Source organism: Equus quagga, chromosome 8 (assembly GCF_021613505.1).
Source record: "Equus quagga isolate Etosha38 chromosome 8, UCLA_HA_Equagga_1.0, whole genome shotgun sequence".
NCBI lineage: Eukaryota > Metazoa > Chordata > Mammalia > Perissodactyla > Equidae > Equus > Equus quagga.
Genome location: NC_060274.1, coordinates 126,856,633 through 126,875,902, shown reverse-complemented (window position 1 = coordinate 126,875,902; position 19,270 = coordinate 126,856,633). Strand labels below are relative to the sequence as shown.

Here is a 19,270-nt window from a genome sequence, read left to right as displayed (position 1 = left end):
ACCATCGCCGCCCAGCGAGCAGGTGATTGCAGCCGGAAGAGAGCTTTTGCCGTATGTGTTTCCATTTTTCTTCCCTCGAGGCCACAAGCTGATCCCTCTGATCTTCAGAGACCCTTGGGAAGCTGACCCAGGCTAGGGGGCGTGAATGAGTTTCTCAGAAGGTCACTATTGGTTCTGTAAAGCAGCAGAGGCTGCTCTGGCTGCTGGTCAGGATGAGGGAAACATAGCAGCCACACCTCAACAATGCTGCCCTGTGGCCTGGCAGCCACCAAGGCCCTGCCTCATCACAGTCTACAGCGCATTTGTTGAGTGAGAAGCCAGTGCCTTCCGTTCTCCTGCCAGCAAACTGCTGTCTAGCCCAGACAACAGCACCTCAAGTTCGGGAAGCTTCTGAGAGAGGGGCACGGGGTTTTAGTGACATGACCCAGTTGTCACCCAGGTGCATGAGGTTGTCCTCTGACCAGGTGCTAAATGGCCTGGGGTGAGTGAGTGAACAACTTTTGGCCCCTCTCTGAGTTTTTCCTTCCGAAAGGGAGAGAAGGCAGGGCTCAGTGAGGCTGGACCCCCACAGATCAGGACGGAGCTCCTCCCCAGACCTGAGGCTGATGCCAGCTGGGCCAGACAGGAGCCAGCTTCCCCTGAGGTAGGCACCTTTGAGGTGTGTATTCCAGTGCCTGGTTCCTTCCACTCCCTGGCCAGGTCGGCAGGCTCCCCCCAGGCTGAGGTGGCCTCAGGGTCAGGTCTGAGAAGTAGAAGCCATTGTCAGAACATATTCTGGAGGCAGCCTGTATGGAGCATTTTTTAAGCTGCTGTCACTACCACATCTAACTCTCAGGCCTGGAGACAGTCAAACAGGTTTGCATGTTTCTTTTGAATCATTCCTTGGAAGCAAGTCAGGAAGACTTTGGCTATGACATTACGGAACCAGTTTGCGTTCCGAGGATGCGTCTCATTGAAGCAGGTCAGTGGCCGTTGCGTGCACTCTGGCCTCCCTCGATCACCTGGGTTGGAGAGCCTGGTGTCTTCCCAGGACTCACCTTTGCGGTATATCACTGTCCCTCATGGACGGTACCCCTGTTTCGTGGCCTGGGGAGACTAGTGGAGGTGGACTCTTTGAGAATCTGACTTGGTTAAAGGCAGGGCGAGGCTGCAGCCTGACTTGCTGGTCCAGGGCTGCAAGCAGGTTTTCCACAGCCTCACTTGTAACTAGTCATTACCACCTACACGTAAAGCTCAGTTTCTCCTCTGGTGCTCCAGGGCCAAGAGGGAGGAGAGGCCGGTGCCCAGGAACTGGACTCGGGAGCCAGACTGCATGGGTTGACCACAGCTCTGATACCCACCACCTGTGTGGCCTTGGACAAGTCACGTATCTCCCTGTGCCTCAATTTCCTCATCTGTAAGGGGCCACAAATCCCATCCTCCCAAGGGGTGCTGTGAGAGTAAATAAGCTACTATTTGTAAATCAGCCAAACAATGCCTAAAACAGAATCATCACTTTATAAGAGGGCTGGGGAATATGTTCTTTCTCATCAATGAGTTTGCAAAAGAGCTGAAACTTATCCTTCAACTGTGCCGTTCCAGTGGCATCTTCCTAGAGGATACCCCGTGCATCCCTGACTTCCCGGGCAGCAAAATACTGCACTCACTATAATTAGCCTTCTTTTCATGACTCGGCAGCATCACTGTAATTGGCTGTGACCAAGCCTGCAGCTTGCCTGGGTCTCCTGCAGGCTGTGTCCCCTGGGCCTCTCTGGCTTTCTCCGTAGTTCTCATACACCTTGGGTGGGAAACCAGCTATCACAGGCCAGGTGGGATTCGGTGGCAAGGGCAAGTTTGCCACCAGGCCCCAAGGTCTCCTATGGAGTCAGGCGCCCTGTGCCATCATAACCCTGCCGTTATAGCTGTGGTTGCAGAAAGGTGAGGTGGCCCAAGGTGTGACTGCTGGGGAGATGGCTGAGTCACGCCCTGTCCCTGGTCACCCCTGCTGAGGGCACAGGTAGTCCTTAGTCGTTTGTAGTTGTGCTCTGTTGGTCGTGTCCCCTGGGGTGGCCGAAGAAAGGCTCAGCGTTGGGGTGGACCTTACTTGGCATGGAGAGATGCGGCCTTGCGCAAGGCTTGGTGAGCTTGAAGCCGTCCATTAGCAGCGGCTCCCCTGGCCCAACCCAAGCCCTGTGGGCTGGCTTTCCCTCTGAGGAGGACCTGCTGCGCCGGGTCACATGGAGGCTGCGTAAATAGCTGGTGTCTAACCTTCCACTCCGGGGAAGGAGGCCACCTATTTCTGACCTGCCTCACTGGGTACCAGGTGGCTCCACGTTGTCGTCGTTTCCTCTGGACTCTGAGAAGCAGCCCCAGCAAACTCAGGCTCCAGGCTCGAAATCCCACCTCCAACAACTCTGATCCCGGGAGTTAGAAGGGCGAGGTCGTGGTGTGTAGGGATGTCAAGTAAAAGGCCACTGTAAGGTGGTGTTGGCCAAGAAGGGCCACTTGGAGGCCAGCCCTGTCCTTGAGACCCCTAAGGTCGTGATGCCAACTTGCAGCGCGCCAGGAGAGAAGCAGACCTGTGGCTCTTGCTGGCCTGTAGGGCGGAGCCCGGGCACTCAGGTGGAGAGACTGAAACACACCCTAATCTTAGATGGGAGCTCTGGGACCTGATCTTTTGGACAAATAGAATTGTTTCCTCTCTGGGCCCTAGTGATAATTGACCACGCCTGACTCTCACATCCCCTTCTCTCGGAAAAGTCCTGGTTTCCCTTACTGCTGCTGCCCATAGCTGCTCAGTTCGCCAGACATGGCCAGGTCCCATGTCCCCTTACATAAGAAAGCAAATCAGGAGCCGGCCTGACAGGGACATGTGGCTCCTAAGTCAGGCTTCCAGACCAGCTGAGGGTAGCAGTTATGGACAACTTCCTCCCAGTCCCTCCTGAACAGAGAGACACTGCCTAACCCAATGATAGCACAGCACAAACAAGCCAAAAAGCAATCCCACAGGCATTCCTAATGTCTTATTACGTACCCGTGCATACAGCCCCTCCACCGTGCCTCCCCGAGGAGCGTCTGTCACAGACAGTCCTGCTACGGCAGGAACTGCACCCAATGGTCCCCAAGGCCGGCTTTATGTGATGGATGGATGTTGGCAGACGGATGCTGGCTCTGTGTTCAGCCTGCTGGGGTAATCCTGTTTGGGGCTTAGTGCTCTCCCACCAACTTTCCCGGCAGGATTAACCTCCGATTCTTGTGTGTGTGTGTGTGTGTGTGTTTTGTGACCAGATTAAGAAAGGGGAACAAACAAACAATCCTTTGTTTTCTTGGTGTGGCTCAAAAGGAAATGGGTTTTTCCTCTTATCAGCAGGAATGAAACAGGAGCCTGACATCCTCAGCCGACTCTGACATCAGAGGGGTTTCCAAAGCAGCTTGATAAGGAACATTGCATCAGGTATTTCAGACACCAGCCAGGCCTCTGTTCAGGGCAGCTCCAAGTACAGCCTGGTTGCATTTACATTTTATCAGAAGATTGAGAAATTCTCATTGAACTGCTGGTCATCAAAAATGTGTTCAGCATTTGGCTGGTAAATTCAGCCACGGTGTACCTTACAGTAGATAGTATCTGATACTGCAAAGACACCTCATTCAGCTCAGGGTTTTCGTTTCCTGTGGCTGAGCTGCCGGGGTTGGACTGTTGGGCACTAACTTCTGGGACATGCTCTGTCTGCTAAATACAGATTTGGGGTTGGTCAGACTTGGGTTGGAAATCTGGTCCACCGCCTCCCAGCCTTACTCCTCCTGTGTTTCCCTAAGCAGCAACTGCTGGCTCTCTACACCCCTTGGCATCCCGGGACAGAGAGAGAGGGATGAATACATCCCTCCTAGGTGGTGTGTAGATTCCATCAGATGAGATGTGGAGGCCCAGCACATTGCAGATGTTCCACAAATGCTCCGACATTAGACTCCTCCCCTCCCCTCCTCTCCCGTGAGATTTTTGTGCTGAATAAACACGTCAAATTAAAGCAAGCAGCAACCCAAAGGAAGCCTACGTGCTTCTTGGTGAACCGTGTCTAGGATGTTCAGACAGCATCGTGCATCATCGCCCCAACGTGGAAACTACCAGCTGCCCATCAGCAGCAGAAATGATAAATACCCTGCAGTAAGTTTACATGATGGAATATTCTGCGGCAATGTGAAGAAGCAGTCTGCAGCTGCATGAGGCAAATATGGAGGAACCTCACAAACGATATGAGCAAGAGAAGCCTGATGCAAAAGATACAAACTGTCTGGCTCCATTCGTATAAAATACAAAAGCAGGCAAAACTCATCTGTGATGTTAGAATCCTGACGGTGATCATCTTAGGAGGTGGATGGTGCCCGGAGGGGGCTCCTGGGGTCGGGCGTGGTGAAGTCCTGTTCCTTATCTGAGAACTGCTCACATGATGCACTCGCTTTATGTGGTTCACTGAGTCACAACTTTTGTGTGATTTGTGCACTTTTCTGTGTTATGCTCTGATAAAACATATTTAAAAACACGAGCAGCAAGAAGATATGGGAGGAGGGGAGCTGTCCATGTTCATTTCCTCAGTAACACCAACTGAAGAGAGTGGGGGAGCCGTCAAGACCTCAGGCCAGAGCTGAGAGCAGAATTGCTGCTATCCACCAATTTATTTGCCCATTGGTAAAATAAGTTGGAGACACGTTGGAAAAACAGCCAGAGGAGTTCTGCAAACAGTTTTTCTTGCTGGGAGCAATCTCTTTGCAGAGCATTATTCTCTGTAGTGGAGAAGGGCCGCTTTTTCTTTTTCCCTTCTTCACTTCTGGCACCACTGATGAGTAAGTCAGAGAACTCGAATGGCATTAAAGAGAACCGGCAATGTGAGATGCTAGAAGGGAGGACGTGTGGGGGTGCCTTTCTGCCAGGCCTTCCCTTTTCTCTTCGGGCAGGCTGGTGTGTGCTGCACTAGGAAGCTTGGCTAAAGAGAGTAAACCGGTCCAGGGAGATCTGAGCAGTGACGAGGGCGTGTAAGAATGCTTGGAGGCAAACTTGTGCCATTGACAGTTCCGCCTCAACCTTCCTTTGTTCTCCTTCTCTGGCTGTAACACCAAGCTTCTGGCCATAGGCGCTGGCCTGCAGTCCTGACCTTGGGCCTCTCCCAGGAGACCTCTGGGCTCTGACCCTCCCCTCCTTATCATCACCCTGCTCCCCAAGTCAACTTCACTGCTCTGGGGGCTGTGCACACCAGGCCTTCACCCAATCATCAATTCATGCTACAGTCTTAGTAGCTTATTAATAATTTGGATACTTTAACTTGGGATGCTTGGGACTATGAATGCCTCCATCCCAAGGAATAAAGTGTTAACAGGTGACTGTTAAAGTTCAAAGTTACATTTGTCTAGTCACACACTAGATAGGGTGTGCCCCTGACGGGCTCAGGAGCAGATGAGAGGGAAGACAAACATGCGTAAGAGACAAGTTAGACCAGCAGGTGGAACCACACCTGGCAAGGCTGCTGGAATGGACCCGTTCTGTGAATCTGAGTCTCAGGTTCCGTGTGGACCTGCATCCTAGCCATCTGCTGTCAGCGTTTATGAAGACTCCAGCCTAAATGTCAAGGTCTACTTTCTCGTCTCAGAGAGCAAGAGCCAATACCGTCATGCACCGCTTAACACGGGACAAGTTCTGGGAAATGTGTCGTTGGGCAATTTCATCATTGTGCAAACATCATGCCTACTACACATCTAGGCTATGTGGTGCGGATCTTATGGCAGCACCGTTGTATATGCAGCCTGTCGTTTAGTGAAACATCGTTCTGCGCTGCGTGCCCATAAGTGCCCTTTGATTTCCCCTTGACAGTGAGGATCCCTGTCCCTTTGGAAGGACTGGGACTAGGGATGTGCAGAATACGGAAGATTGGGCCAACCCACAAAAGTTGTTGACGTTTTCTGAAAATCAAACTGTGAATCTTTGCTTCTTGCTTATGAAGGCAAACTATAGAACGGCACTGTCCAGTGAACTTTGTGCAAAGACGCAAGTGTTCTGTATCTATGCCAGCCAGCATGGTAGCCACTAGCCACGTGCGGCTATCAAGCACCAGAAATACGGACAGTGCAGCTGTATTATTTCCTTGGGCTGCTGTAACACAGCACTACAAACTGGGGCGTGAAAACGACAGACATTTCTCTCTTGGGGTTCTGGAGCCTAGAAGTCTGAAATCAAGGTGTCAGAAGTTGGCTCCTACTGTAGGCTCTGAGGGAGAATCTGTTCCTGGCCTGTCTCCCAGCTTCTGGCGGCCATCAGCCATTCTCGGCTTGCTGCTGCATCCTGCGCTCCCCGCCTCCGTCCTCCCGTGGCCCCTCCGCTGTGTGTCTGTGTCCAGATTTCCCTCTTCTTATAAGGACATTTTGGATTAGGGCCACTCTAATGACCTCATTTTAACTTGATTACCTCTGTAAAGACCCTGTCTCCAAATAAGGTCACATTCATAGGTCTTGGCAGGGGAGGGAGGGGGGAGTTGGGGCTTCAACATATCCTTTTGGGGGACACAATTCAACCCATAACAGCAATGAGGAACTGAAGTTTTAATTTCATTTAATTTTAAATATAAACAGCTACATGTGCCTGGTGACTGGCTCCTGGACAGCACAGCTGCAGACTGTGGAGGGGAGTTTGGATAATTCAGCATTTCTGTTCAGAGCCACTCTTGGCCTGGTGACTGCCCCGAGCCCATGCTGCCTGCTTGCTCCCATGAGGCTGCCTCCCTGGGCAGCAGCCCCTGAGGGCTGGGGGGGCGGGAGGAGGCACGACTAAGCCCTGACAGATAAGGGAGAAAAGGACTGGCGCTCTGATGGGTGCTTTTAAGTGCATTTGTGACTTGGTTGGCACACCAAGGCTGCCTCTTAATTCTTTGTGGCCTCACCTGCGTGAAACACCGGGGCGTCCTGTGTGATCCCTTTTCCCATTCCCAGGCAGACTGCGTGGCTTCTGCGGAGATGTTTGGTCTCTAAATGGGCAGGACAAGCACTGAGGGACAGCCGGGGCTGGGCACAAAGCCAGAGTCTTCCTGAATGGAGGGAATGGGTGTGGTGAGTTAGGGACTGTGGCCTGGCCCCACGGGGAAGCCGCCATCAGGCCTCTCGGGCATGGGGCCAGGTGAGTCCCCAGCTCCCCCTGATACCCAGGGTCGCCCTTAGAACACGTGGCTCTCAGAGCGGGTCCCAGACCAGCTCGTCACTTGGGAACGTGTTAGAAATGCAGCATCCTAGGCCTCCATCCCAACAGCTAATCCCCATCTCTTGGGGGTGGGGCCCAGAAACCTGCAGCTTGGCAAGCCTTCCAGGTGATTTTGGTCCTCGCCCAAGTTCTGAGCCACCAGCCCGGAGCCGAGTTCTCGCTCTAACGTGCATGTGAGTCACTGAAGGATCTCCTTAAAGGGCAGATTCAGATTCTGTGGTCCTGGGGTGGAGCCTGGGAGTCTGCATGTCTGACAAGCTCCTGGCAATGCCAGGCTGCAGGTCCTCAGACCACACTCCAAGTAGCCAGGATCATAAACCCAGCTCCACAAGGGCTGACCTCTTCTCTGCCCACTGTCTCCAGCACCCAGAACAGAGCCTGGCAGATAACGTGCTTCTTCCCGATTTATTCAACATCAAATATTGGGGTGTCAGAGCGGGGGCTGCTAAAAGTCCCTTCATATTCCCCTTGTGGAGGAAGAGAACATTTTGCGATGACTTGTTCAATGACTTCTTTCCTACTAAATATTAAGACCAAGGCCACATTGCTCGGAACTGCACTGCAAGATTTCCGTGAGACTATTTCACTAATCTTGGATGCAGCAAATATTGGCAGGCCTCCCCTCTGTGAGGCTTCCTGGTCTGTTGAGGCTTACCGTAGTACAATTGGGGGCTACTGATTTGTGACCATCTACAGCAGCAGGCCGCTGTCTCCTGCCACCACCCTCTTGCTTCCCTAACTTCCCCCAGTTTATCGCATTCTGATCTTTCTCAAAGATCAGCCCCTTCCAAGAGCCACTCCCACCTGGAAGGCCTGCAGCTCTTTGCTGCACGCCAGGCTCCGTGCCTTATCTCACTTTTGTTTATTTGTGAACTTCTCTTCTTTTTCCAGAAGGGATTTCTGCATACTTAACCATATGCCTCCTTGCACTGCCGCTTCATGGGCGCCTGCATTTCATTCTGTCTCCTGGGCCCAGTTCCATTTTCCCAGCACAGGATGCATGGCTCATCCCCTCCAAACACTTCCCTGTGCAGAAGGTGCCCCGTAAATTCTTATCATCTTATTGATTGACTGATTATTTCAAAGCAGAAATACTCTGAAAGGCCCCTGTGCCATTTCTTAATCAAAAGATAAGCATCTGCAGCAGGAAAGGGGAAGTTCTTTATGCCAGGCTCCCCCTGATAAAGGTTGAGGAGGAATGCCTTCCGAGTGGATCTCAGGTGCCACCTGCCCCCACCATACTCCCCTCCCCATGGTAACCCTACGGCCTCTTTCTCAGCAGGGGGCTGAGACCATAACCTTGACCGTAACCCCACAGGCGTCGGGCCGGCAGGGTGGCATCTCCCTCAGGTCTGTTGGGACTCGGCCAGCAGTGGCCTCACCCAGGGGAGGAAGGCAACAACCTGCATGTGGGATTTTCACTAGTCACCAGGCTGCCCCCCTGCCCAGAAATACTAACGGCAGCCGTGCCCTCACTGGGTTGGTTTCTCAAGATCTCCTACTAAAACGTGGGTTACTTTCACCGCTAACATCCCAGCTGTCGAGGGAAGACAACTCAGGGCGTGGGGGGGGTGCCATCGAGGTCAGAGAAGGGGTGGCCTCAAATGTCATCAGAGCATTTAGGCTACTACCCAGAGTTTCCGGAAAGGCTGCTGACTTATAGGTTATTTCCTTCACTCACTGAAATTCTACCAGTGACCGTTTACACTTGGCAGTCCTTTACACTGTAGGCTGACTGAATTACAGGGCTCTGGCAGAGGTGGGTTTTCACAGGGGTGCTCACTGCGTCTCTGAAGAAGCCTGAGTTTTTGAAAGGGGATGATGGTGGGTGGGAGTTTGAGGGGGAACCTCTTGTAACCTTTTGTAATTGGTGGTGATGGTTTCTTCTTGGCCATACGATATTTAGGCAAGGAAAAGAGATCCTTGTTCTGAGTCAAAGGAGAGATGACAACATTCAGGGCTGTGTGACACCCGGCAGGAAGCCCAGACCTGCAGAGCAGATGACCAGAGCAGCCAAGAAAGCCTAGCTTTGTCCCCAAAAAGCCCCCCACTTTACACCTGCCCCAGGTCACCAGAGCAGCCACCTTGCCACATCCACAATAAGGTCCCATGGTGTCACACTGTCCAGAGCCTGGCTGTGGGACCCTGCATCCTCCCCAACACTGCAGGTGGCCACACGTGGCAATGAAAAGGCCCCAGGAAGGCTTTAGTTTTCTCTGAAAGCAGCATTAGCTGCATCTGAGGCTTGTCAGAGCCACACTCTGAATGGTAATGAACAGAGGAAGTGGGAGGAGGAGGAGGAAGAGGAGGAGGAGGTATTTCCTGCTGAAATAGAATGAAGGCCTGCAGAGCCCTGGCAGGGGCTGGGGAAGAGACCCCAATATACGGCCAGACCCCTGGGCTTTCAGAGGTGTGCTGGGAAACTGCAGGCCACACTGGGCCCTTGTGCCGACATCAAACTCACGTCCTCAGGGCCCTGAAGGGCTAGGGTGGTGTGTGCACAGGGTGGGCCTTCCTCCTCCACTGGGTGAATGCCTGACTGCTATTGCTGTGCTGAGAGTCTGGCAGATGCAGTGTCTACAGTTTCCACCTGTCTACAGGGGACCAAAGCCCCCGAGTGGGGCCGGTTTGAAGGTTTCCATGCCAGGGGTACCCTGCACGCTGGGCTAAGGGCTGGGCCTGTGCCAGCCTTTACAGCTTCTGCTCAGACCGCCATGAAGAGATCCAGCTTTCAGCACACTTTGGGAGCTAGCCGGTGGAGGTGTCGCATGCAAGAGTTCACATTTGATCTGTCCATTTCACTGACTCCAGACTGAGGCTCAGATTCTAAGTGCGCAGCCCTAGTTGGCCACAGAGCTAGACTTTGCTACTGGAGTCCTTGCAGAATAAGTTGAATGGGCGGGGGCCGTGTCTCCTACCTATGCCCTTGCAGCCCCCAGCACAGTGTCCAGCTCCACGCTGGCTCTCGGGGAACCCACAGGGCACATAGGCCTGAGCGAATCCACAGGATGGCCCATCACAGGTGCCTGCTGGGAACGGAATGTCCTCTCTGGGAGTCTCTCAAGATAATTCACACTATGGCGCTTGCCTTGTCTTCCCCAGGAAGTTGATAGGTATTTTCTCAAACAGCTTCTTGTGGGAGGAGTGCAGGAAAGGAAGGCTGAAAAGCCCCGAAGGCAGAGGTGACCGGCTCTGTAATTCTGTGACATGGAAGAACAGGTGACCGCTGCCTTAATTTACACAACCTGAGTCATCGGACTGTGCCCAGTGCAGGCTCTGTGCCCAAGGGACACACCCCCCACCCTCCCTCCTCCATTTATGTCACTGCCAGCAGCCTCGCCAGGTGTCATGTAAATGTCACATTACCCTTGGCAGGGCTTCTCAGATAGCACGTCGGAAACTTGGCTGCAGGGAAGCAAGGAATGTGTGACGCCTCCCTGGACTCCCTCCGACCGCGGGCCTGGCGACTCGTTTAGGGTCCTGTGACCGTGGCCTAGCATCCCACAGACACCCAGAGCCCAGAAGAAGGGACGGGCATCGGTGTAGGCTAAGAGGGATGGATTCTGACCAAGAGGGCCAGTGAGGCCGTCCCCAGGGAAACTTTAGGAGCAGTGGGTGCATCAAGCACCCCAACGCCTTGTTCAGCCCCTTGAGTCCCGCGTGAGGGGGAATTTGGAAGCTGGGCTGTGGGGCTGCAAGGAGGCCGCTGCTGCCACAGGAAAGGGCAGCTGGAGACCTAGGAGGAGAAACAAAGCAATAGCAGAGCAGGGAGGGAATTTTAAAAGAAAGCACCCTGCAGTCTAGCCATCCAATGGAATATTACTCAGCCTTCAAAAGGAATAGGTTCTACACGGGCTACAACCTGGGTGAACCTTGAGGATATTATGCTAAGTGAAATAAGCCAGCCACAAAAGGACAGATACTGTGTGATTCCGCTGACATGAGTTCCTAGAGTAGCCAGATTCAGAGAGACGGAAAGTAGAAGGGCGGAGGGAAAGGAGAATGGAGAGTTAGTACTTAATGGGGCAGTTTCAGCGTGGGGAGGTAAGAAGGTTCTGGAGTGGGAGGGTGGTGATGGCTGCACGAGAATGTGAATGTACTAAGGCCACTGAACTAAACACTTAAAAATGGTTAAGGTGGTGAATTTTATGTTCTGTGTGTTTTACCACGATTAACAATAACTTTTTAAAAAAGAGTTCTGATCATCAAATTAGCTTATTTAGAACGTATTTACTAACATGTATAAGTATTCATGTACTCAGCATATGAGTTTCTAAAAAACAAAATAGCACACTGTATTTTACCACAATGTTTTAAAACCAAGAAAGCCCTGACGGTGATGCAGTTGCCCAGAACCCTCTGCGAGGCCTGGAGTGGCTGCTGTGGAGAGAGCGGGCAAAGATGAGGACCAGCTCCCCAGGAGAGGGGTGAGCCTGGGAGGAGGGACGGGGCATTTCCACTCCTGCAGAAGCCGCTCTGGGACAACAGCCACTTGGGGAGGGCCTCGCCTTTGCTCCTTTGCTCTGGAACCCCCGTGCGCCCCTGGGAGGGCCCCTGGTCTCCTCGTGGCCTGGGCTCAGGCCTCCTGCACTGCTCCTGGACAGCTGGATGTCATAGGGCTTTTCTGGGTGCTCGGACCTACGCTAAGAGCCCATGGAGAAGACCATGACTCACTGATTTGTCAGAGACCATGGGTGCTGTTCTGGGCTCCACTCAGCTGTGTCTGCCCAGACGAGTGGAATGTGAGGTTGGGTAGCCTGCGTGTCAGGGCCTCACGGGGCCTGCTTCTGCCTGCCCTCTCTGCAGGGACCTTCTTCCCTGTCCCCAGCCTGACCTTTGAACTCTCTCCAACAGCTCTCCCTTCCCAACTGCCTGGAGGGCACAGGCTGGCAAGCGTGGCTGACTGTCCTCAGGAGGGGAGGAAGGTGCCTGAGCCTTGAGTGCTCCCAGAGCCAGGCTCTCACTCCTTTTCCCCTGCTCAGTAGCGGTGGCTCCATGCTGTCTCCTCAGATGACTGGGAGATTACAGCTGCTATTTGTAGTTGAGTGGGTCTTGGGCCCCAGGGCCAAGGCAGCGCTTCTCTTGTAATGCTTAGGAGTCTCCATCAGAGCCCTACCCGTGTCTCGATCAGAGCCCTACCTATCCATCTTTCAAGACCCAGGGAAATGGCACGTCAAGGACCAGGGAATGCGTCCCCCCATCAGCCCAGGCCGCACAGACAGTCCCCCTCAAACACATGTTAAAGAATTTTTTTTAACAGGTTTATTGGCATATAGATTACATACAGCAAAATTCACCCTTTTTAATGTACAGTTCTCTGAATTTTTGACAAACATACAAATAGTTGTATAATCACCACCACCATCAAGATATGGAATAGTTCATCCCCCCAAAAAATTCCCTCATGCCCCTTTATAATCAGCTTCTTCCCCCACCCTCAGCCTCTGGCAACCTATCAACTTTCTGTCCTCTATAGTTTTGCTTTTTCCAGAATGTCATATAAATGGAAAAATATATAGCCTTTTGGATCCAACTTCTTTCACTTAGCAAAATGCATTTGAGATTCGTCCACATTGCTGCATATGTCCATGGCCCTTTCCTTTTTATTACTGATGATGGCCCATTGTGTGGATGCACCAGTTTGTTTATTGATTCAGCAGTTGAAGGAAAGTTGAGTTGTTCCCAGTTTTGAGCAACTATGAATAAAGCCACTATAAACATTTGCATCAAGTTTTTTATGAATATAAGTTTTCATTTCTCCTACAAATGGCTTTGTGGGGTTATATGGTAAATGTTTATTTACCTTAGGAAGAAACTGTCAAACTATTTTCCAAACTGGCTGTACCATTTTGCATCCCCACCAGCAATGAATGAGAGTTCCTGTTGCTCCACATCCTCACCAGCATTTGGTGTTGTCAGTTTAAAAAAACTCTTAGCTACCTTAATAGGTGCATAGTGGTTTCTCATTCTAGTTTTAATGTGTGCATATCCCTAATGATTAATGATGTTGAGCATCTTTTAATGTGCTTGTCATCAGTATATCTTCTTTGGTGAAGTATGTGTTTAAATCTTCTGTCTACTTTTTTTTATTGAATTATTCTCTTATTTTTGAGTTTTGAGAATTGTTTATCTCTGGATATTGCGTCCTTTATCACGTATGTGTTTTGCAAATATTTTCTCCCTGTCACTTGCCTTTTTTCGTTTTCTTAACAGTATCCTTTAAACAGCTTCAGTTTTAAATTTTGATGAAATCCAATTGATCCATTTGTTCTTTTATGGACCATGCTTGTTGGGCATTGGTTGAACAAAGGTGTGCCGTGTCACCAAGGTGATGTTTATTGAGCGAGGAGTGTGTGCCAGGCACGTGCATGCGGGGGGCACAGCGACAAATAGGATTCACTACGGCTCGTGCTTAGTGGAGGAGACAGGATGTGTAAAGAAGTAACTTCAGCGTACTCTAATTTAATAATGTTGGAAGGTGCATGAAAAAGAGGAATAATTAACTCTAGAAACCAGCACTTTACAACAGATAAACTTAAGCAACAGTAGATGCTGAAGGCGTGGAGAGCGTCCAAAGGTTGATGAAAGGAAGCCCGCTCCCCTGAGCACAGTGTCCTGCTCTCGTTTCTCACAACGATTCTAGAAGCCCAGTGAGGGGACACCAGGGAGGAAATTCCATAGAGGCGGAGTGTGCTAACTGGGTACCCCTGAATCCGGGGGTCCCGCCCCTGTGCTTCCGTCCCCTCACTGCACCTCCCAGTGGCTGCTCCTCCTTGGTGTCATACATCGAGCAGTTGTCATCAGGGCCAGCCTTCAGCAGATTGGCCACGATTAACAGGGATGGAACCTTGCAGGTGAAAACAGCATGAGAAGGGGAGACAGTCAGCAGAGAGATTGATGGAGAACGTGAGGTATGTGGAAGGGGGCAGGGGGCCTTCCAAACCCTAAAAGCATGCAAACACGGGAGCCTTCCCCCTACCCCCAAAACATGCTCTGACAGAGGTGGTAGTTGTAGGTCAGAGGCTGGGAGGGAGGGAAGTCTAGGCTCTCCTGAAGGATGGTCCCTTTCCCAGGTCCCCCGGTACGGTTGTTCCCTCTCCTAAAAGCACGAGGGAAAATTCAAGCGTGATGCTGTGATCTTTTATTATGGCCCTGAACTCCCGAAACTGTTGTTGTGTTGTTGTTGAGGGCAGAGGCGCATCCCGGGTTTGAGGTTCTGGGGTGTCTCTAAAAGGACGTAGCCAGTCCACGTGTTTCCACCGTGAGGTGCTCAGTTCCCTTCCCTCGGTGGCTCTCCTTCCTCCCCTCTCCCTCCTCCATAGAGAGTCTACCCATGAATCCCTGGGACCTGTAAGTAATGGAACTCACAGTTCGTGAGGTGAATGAGGAGAGCTGAGAGCTCAGAGCAGCACCATGGAAACCAGCGCTGGTGGCAGAGGCACGGCCTGGATGCCTTCCCGGCCCGAGGCCTCCCTGGCCTCGCGCACACCCCGTCCCGTCTCACCGGCACCTCACACCCAGAGGGCCTGGCGGGTGGTGTCAGGTGATGTGTTGAGTCAACAGACCCACAGGAGAGCCCTGATCGGAGTCCCGTGGCAGCCGGCTGCAGCCAGCACCCCAGGAAGGGAATGCCCGAGTCTGGCTGTCAGCCACCACTAGGCCTGCTGGGAGACCCAGCAGGAGGGTGGAGCTGGGCGGGAATCACACCCACCCACAGCCTGTCTCCCCAGCTCCTGCCTCCGCTGCCTGCTCCTGCTTTGATGAATGTAGCTTTCCAAAGTGAAGGTTTGGAATCTGTGCTCCCAGGGCCCACGTGCCACCGTGCCAGGTAGAATAGTGTGTTCCTGACGTGTCGGAGAGCTGCACATCTGGAAGTGACCCAGGACACACCTTGGGGAGGGGACAGTAGCTCAGAGCCCTTCCTAGATCGCCCACAGCCCCTCCTCACCCATAGTAAGTCCAGAGCAGGGAGGTAGGGGGATCTGGCAGCCCCTCCAGGGTGAGGCAGAACAGCCCAGAAACCATTCCGGGGTGGGGGCATCGAGCACAGCCGGAGGGGCCACGTTTCACGAGCAGCGGGCCCCTGCAGTCTGTGCAAGCGGAGGAGCCATTCTCAGGGATTCTGAGCAGGTTGAAATAGCCCAAATTGCAGAAAGTATAGAAAAAGCTCAAGGCACAGTTTCAGATTTTAAAAAGCATGCTCCAGGAACTTCGGTGTGACAGGTCCTAGTTACGCGTGCTTTCTGCCTCCTCTTGATTTGGTTATCACGCTGGTTTTCCACCTCATCTTCAGGCCCTGTTTTCTCCTACTGAGGGTCCCGCAGAGATTTATGAGTTTGGGGTTCAGACTGTAGAGCGGACATGGCTACTGTTAGAAGCTGAAACAGCGAGAGTCTGACTACTCTGTAAGAATAAGGAACTGTGAAAATGTGAGACCCTTGGAACTCTAGTTCGTAAAACCTGGCTTTTGGGGAATTAGAACTGCCCTGAGGTTATTTCAGAAAAGAGAGTAATTTGTGTGTTCGTGCTTCATTTATTGATTTCATCAGATTATCAAAGGGTCCTGGGATCCAAAAATGTTTAAGAATCATGTCTGGGGGCCAGCCCAGTTGCATAGTATTTAAGTTCTCACGCTCCGCTTCAGCAGCCGAGGCTTCATGGGTTTGGATCCCGGGCACGGACCTACACACTGCTCATCAAGCCATGCTTGGTGGCATCCCACATACAAAATAGAGGAAGATTGGCACAGATGTTAGCTCAGAGCCAATCTTCCTCACAAAAATAAAAAGTCCTGTCCTTCCCAGTTTCTGGGCGAGTTCCCCAGTAGCTAGAATAATACACAGGTGGTGGACGACCAGGAATGCTAAGAGGGGCTGGAGACAGAGCAAGGAGAGCCACAGCACGTCCGTGTCCCGGGCACAGAGATGGGAGGCCCGGCACGGAGTTCCTCGGTCTTGACCCCCCTGTAGTCCCATCTCAGCAGGGTTCATTCCAAGTGTACCCTCACACCGGCTCTCCTGATTTACGTCATAGCCAGTCTGCATGCGCTGGACAGGCTGGCTTTGCCGGAGCAATTTGCCTGAACAATGCTGTGTTATAAACAGCCATCTCCCGAGAGATCAAGGTTAGAAGACTTGTCTGAACTTGAGTGGAAATCGAGTCCTGACCTAAGGACACATCTGAGCAGGGTAGGACACAGGGAGGGGCTCCTGCCCAGAAATATTCAGGCCCCACCTGTGGCCAGTGACAGAAAGCCTTTCCCCTGCCCACCCGGCACCTCGGCATCGGCTAGCGAGTATGAAGCTCTGTGGTCTCCTACTGAATTAGTGTCCTTCCCTGTGTCTTCTCAGGAAATGACAGTCACCACACTGACCCAGGAAGGAACCTAGAGTCGCCTCGGCGTCTCCTCTCCCCAATCCAGCACGTCCGAGTCATGGCCTTCCACTACGTCTCCATCCTGTGCAGCCTACAGGGGTTATTGGGGGGCTGGTGGGTGTGGGGAGAGGAGCCTAGGACAGACCAGCAAGAGCCTGGGTGCAGTGGTGTGGGGTGCACAGGGTACTCCAAGGGTCCCACCCTCCCACCTCTGACTCTGGGCACCTGGTGTCCTCCCCTCTGAACACGTGCTCGCTCTTCTCACCTACACAGCTGGTCTCCTCCCCGATACTCCATGGCTGGGAGGTCAGCATCTGAAACCTCTCGTGGTACAGGGACAGCACACGACTGGGGATCTGAAGACCCAAGTCATTGCAGTGCGTGGCCGGCTTCTGACCTAGACGTTGCCCTTGAGCCTGACACTTCACCCCCCAGGGCTTGCGTCTCCTCCACTGTAACATGAGGTCATGGATATTTGTCTGCTAAGGTCACTCACCGTGATTCCACCCACGGTGAGGGCTGTCCTGATTCAGTCATGTTCAGCTGAATTAATCATTACAGCACCAGATGAGACCATTGCTTTTGCGATTCCACAAAGGCCATCATCAGAGTGCACTGGCGTAGCGATTTCCCCTTCGTTGGCAAATCATTAGCAAATCATTTTTCAGAAACCATTTTATATGGGAAATGGATTGTTCTGGAACCTCTCCCTCTTAGAAAGCAGCTGAGGGTTTTCTCTCTCCTCCCTTTCCCGAGGATTGCCTTTTAACTTCAAGATTAAAAGGCACACATGCTCTTATCTTCTGCTCTATTGAGGTATCGAGGGTTGTATTTGGGTCCGTGAAGCAGAACTCAGACTCCAGAGGAGCATGAAGAGGACAACTGCTCTGCTAAAGGCTGAGGCAGATGCAGCTGCAGGGGCCACACTGATCTCAAGTTGGCCTGAGAAATGCCCATTGCCTTCCCCCACCACCGTTTTGTTTTCTTTTGCCAGTGTACCCATGCGAGTATCGATATGCTAGAGCCAACTACTTAACGGCTGGATACAGAATGCTGTTGGGTGTACAAAGCCCTCTAAATCTGCTTTTATTCCTGGATTCCTTCTAGAAGAATAAGAACCTTAGAAAATGTCCTAGAAGAAGTTTGTTTTTTGAATAGAGTTTTTCACCCCTCACATCACCATAATGCTTTGACTCCCAAGATGACTTCCAACATGCTACAACGTATTTTGAATTGTTTCAGTTATAAAAAATTGTAAAACAGCTTCTGAGAGTCCATAAGCAAAACTTGCAGCCCAAAACCTCACTGCAAATTAACACACTAATGAAGAGGAAACTCAAGTACGGCCAGAGCCAGAGCCCTTGGATTATAAAGATATCCTAGCCAATCGTGAGATGAAAGTCAAGAAACTCTACGCCTGAGAGATGGGGCCCTGGCGGGGCGGGTGGGGTGGGGAGGACACCAGGAGAGTGTTTTTTAGGAGATGGATGATTCTGGAGCATTTGCAGCAAGGTCTCAAAGCAGCCAGCTGAATAGGAGCAGGGACCCTGGGGAGAGCTGGCTGGCAGCTGTATGAACACCTGGTGTCCAGGGATGAGGCATAATTCAGGGAGCATCTGTGTGACACTATCATTGGCTACAGGAAGAGTCATTTCCATCAGAGACCAGTCAGGGGACTTGGGACTCAGAAAGAAGGGAATTTGCTCTCAAAGAAGGGAGCTGTGAGGAGGAGTGCTGAGGCCCTGGGGCTGCGTGGCCACAAAGAATAGGCCCTAGAATTACTTTAGAAGTTTCTCATCTGTAAAATGAGGAGGTTGCATTCAATCAATGATTTAAAACTTGTCTGGCCCCTGGATCACCTAGGGAATGTTAGAAAACCCAGATTCCCAGGCTTCTCCTGAGACCCCCCCAATAGACTCTTTAGAACCTGGGGATATGTATCCTCAGAGCTCCCGGGCGATCCTATGCCTGGCTGAGTTTGAGAACTGTGAGCTGACAGCAGCTCAACTGACCCTTGGGGCCAGACGCTCTCGGCCCAGCACGTTGGGTTAACTCAGTAGGGATAGAGACTGGGGCCTGCCCAGACCAAGGGTTTTGAGCAAACCTTCCCATGGAAAATGGAGGCAGAGAGTTATCCGAAGTTCAGTAGAAAGGATATGGGGACTCCTCAGGGGTATTCTAGCCAGAGCCTCAGAGCAGATCACGGCTGCATTGGGACAAACCTGGACCACACGCATAGCAGGAATGGATTGGGCAAACTCCCCATGAGCAAAGGAGAATGGCTGCCTGTGTTTGCACCCCGTGAGGCCAGAGAAGTCTAGTTTCCCCCCAAGTAGAGTGCAAGCCCCAGAAAGTCCAGCTGCCACTGGACATGATTGGTTCTTAAAATCAAGAAAGATCTAGAAACCTACCATCAAGGCTCAGAGCTCAGGTCAAGCCTGCCCCTAGGATTCACCAGCGTCTCAGGTTTTGACCCCAGTGTGCTGATGATGCGGCTTCCTCTTCCTTTGACGTAAGCTGACACTGCCTTTGGTGTTCCCCAAGCTCCCTTAGACTCCTCTACCAGGACACATGGGGAGAAGTGAGGCAAAGGAGTTTTCTCCTGGAGTCCCACCTCAAGTTATTACCGGTACCCTTCCTTCTGTCCTGCCCTTTGAGTCAGTGGACAGCTCCAGGCTA

The 19,270-nt window shown here is 52.0% G+C and overlaps 2 protein-coding genes across 25 annotated transcripts in view; one reads left to right on the top strand and one right to left on the bottom strand.

Annotated features, from left to right (window-relative positions):
• Nucleotides 1–3,448, bottom strand: part of LOC124243670 (uncharacterized) — a 30,727-nt gene extending 27,279 nt beyond the window's left edge. For 3 of the 19 annotated variants that reach the window (XR_006889745.1, XR_006889749.1, XR_006889748.1), the window contains exon 1: nucleotides 3,014–3,410. The gene's annotated coding sequence lies outside the window, so the exon portion shown is untranslated. Of the gene's footprint in view, nucleotides 1–3,013 lie in introns of all 19 variants that reach the window. The other 16 variants (XR_006889735.1, XR_006889738.1, XR_006889739.1 and 13 more) reach the window with 11 other exon arrangements.
• The window catches only part of PRKAG2 (protein kinase AMP-activated non-catalytic subunit gamma 2), a 286,173-nt gene that overhangs the window by 142,093 nt on the left and 124,810 nt on the right, over nucleotides 1–19,270 (top strand). The gene's annotated exons all lie outside the window — the stretch shown is intronic.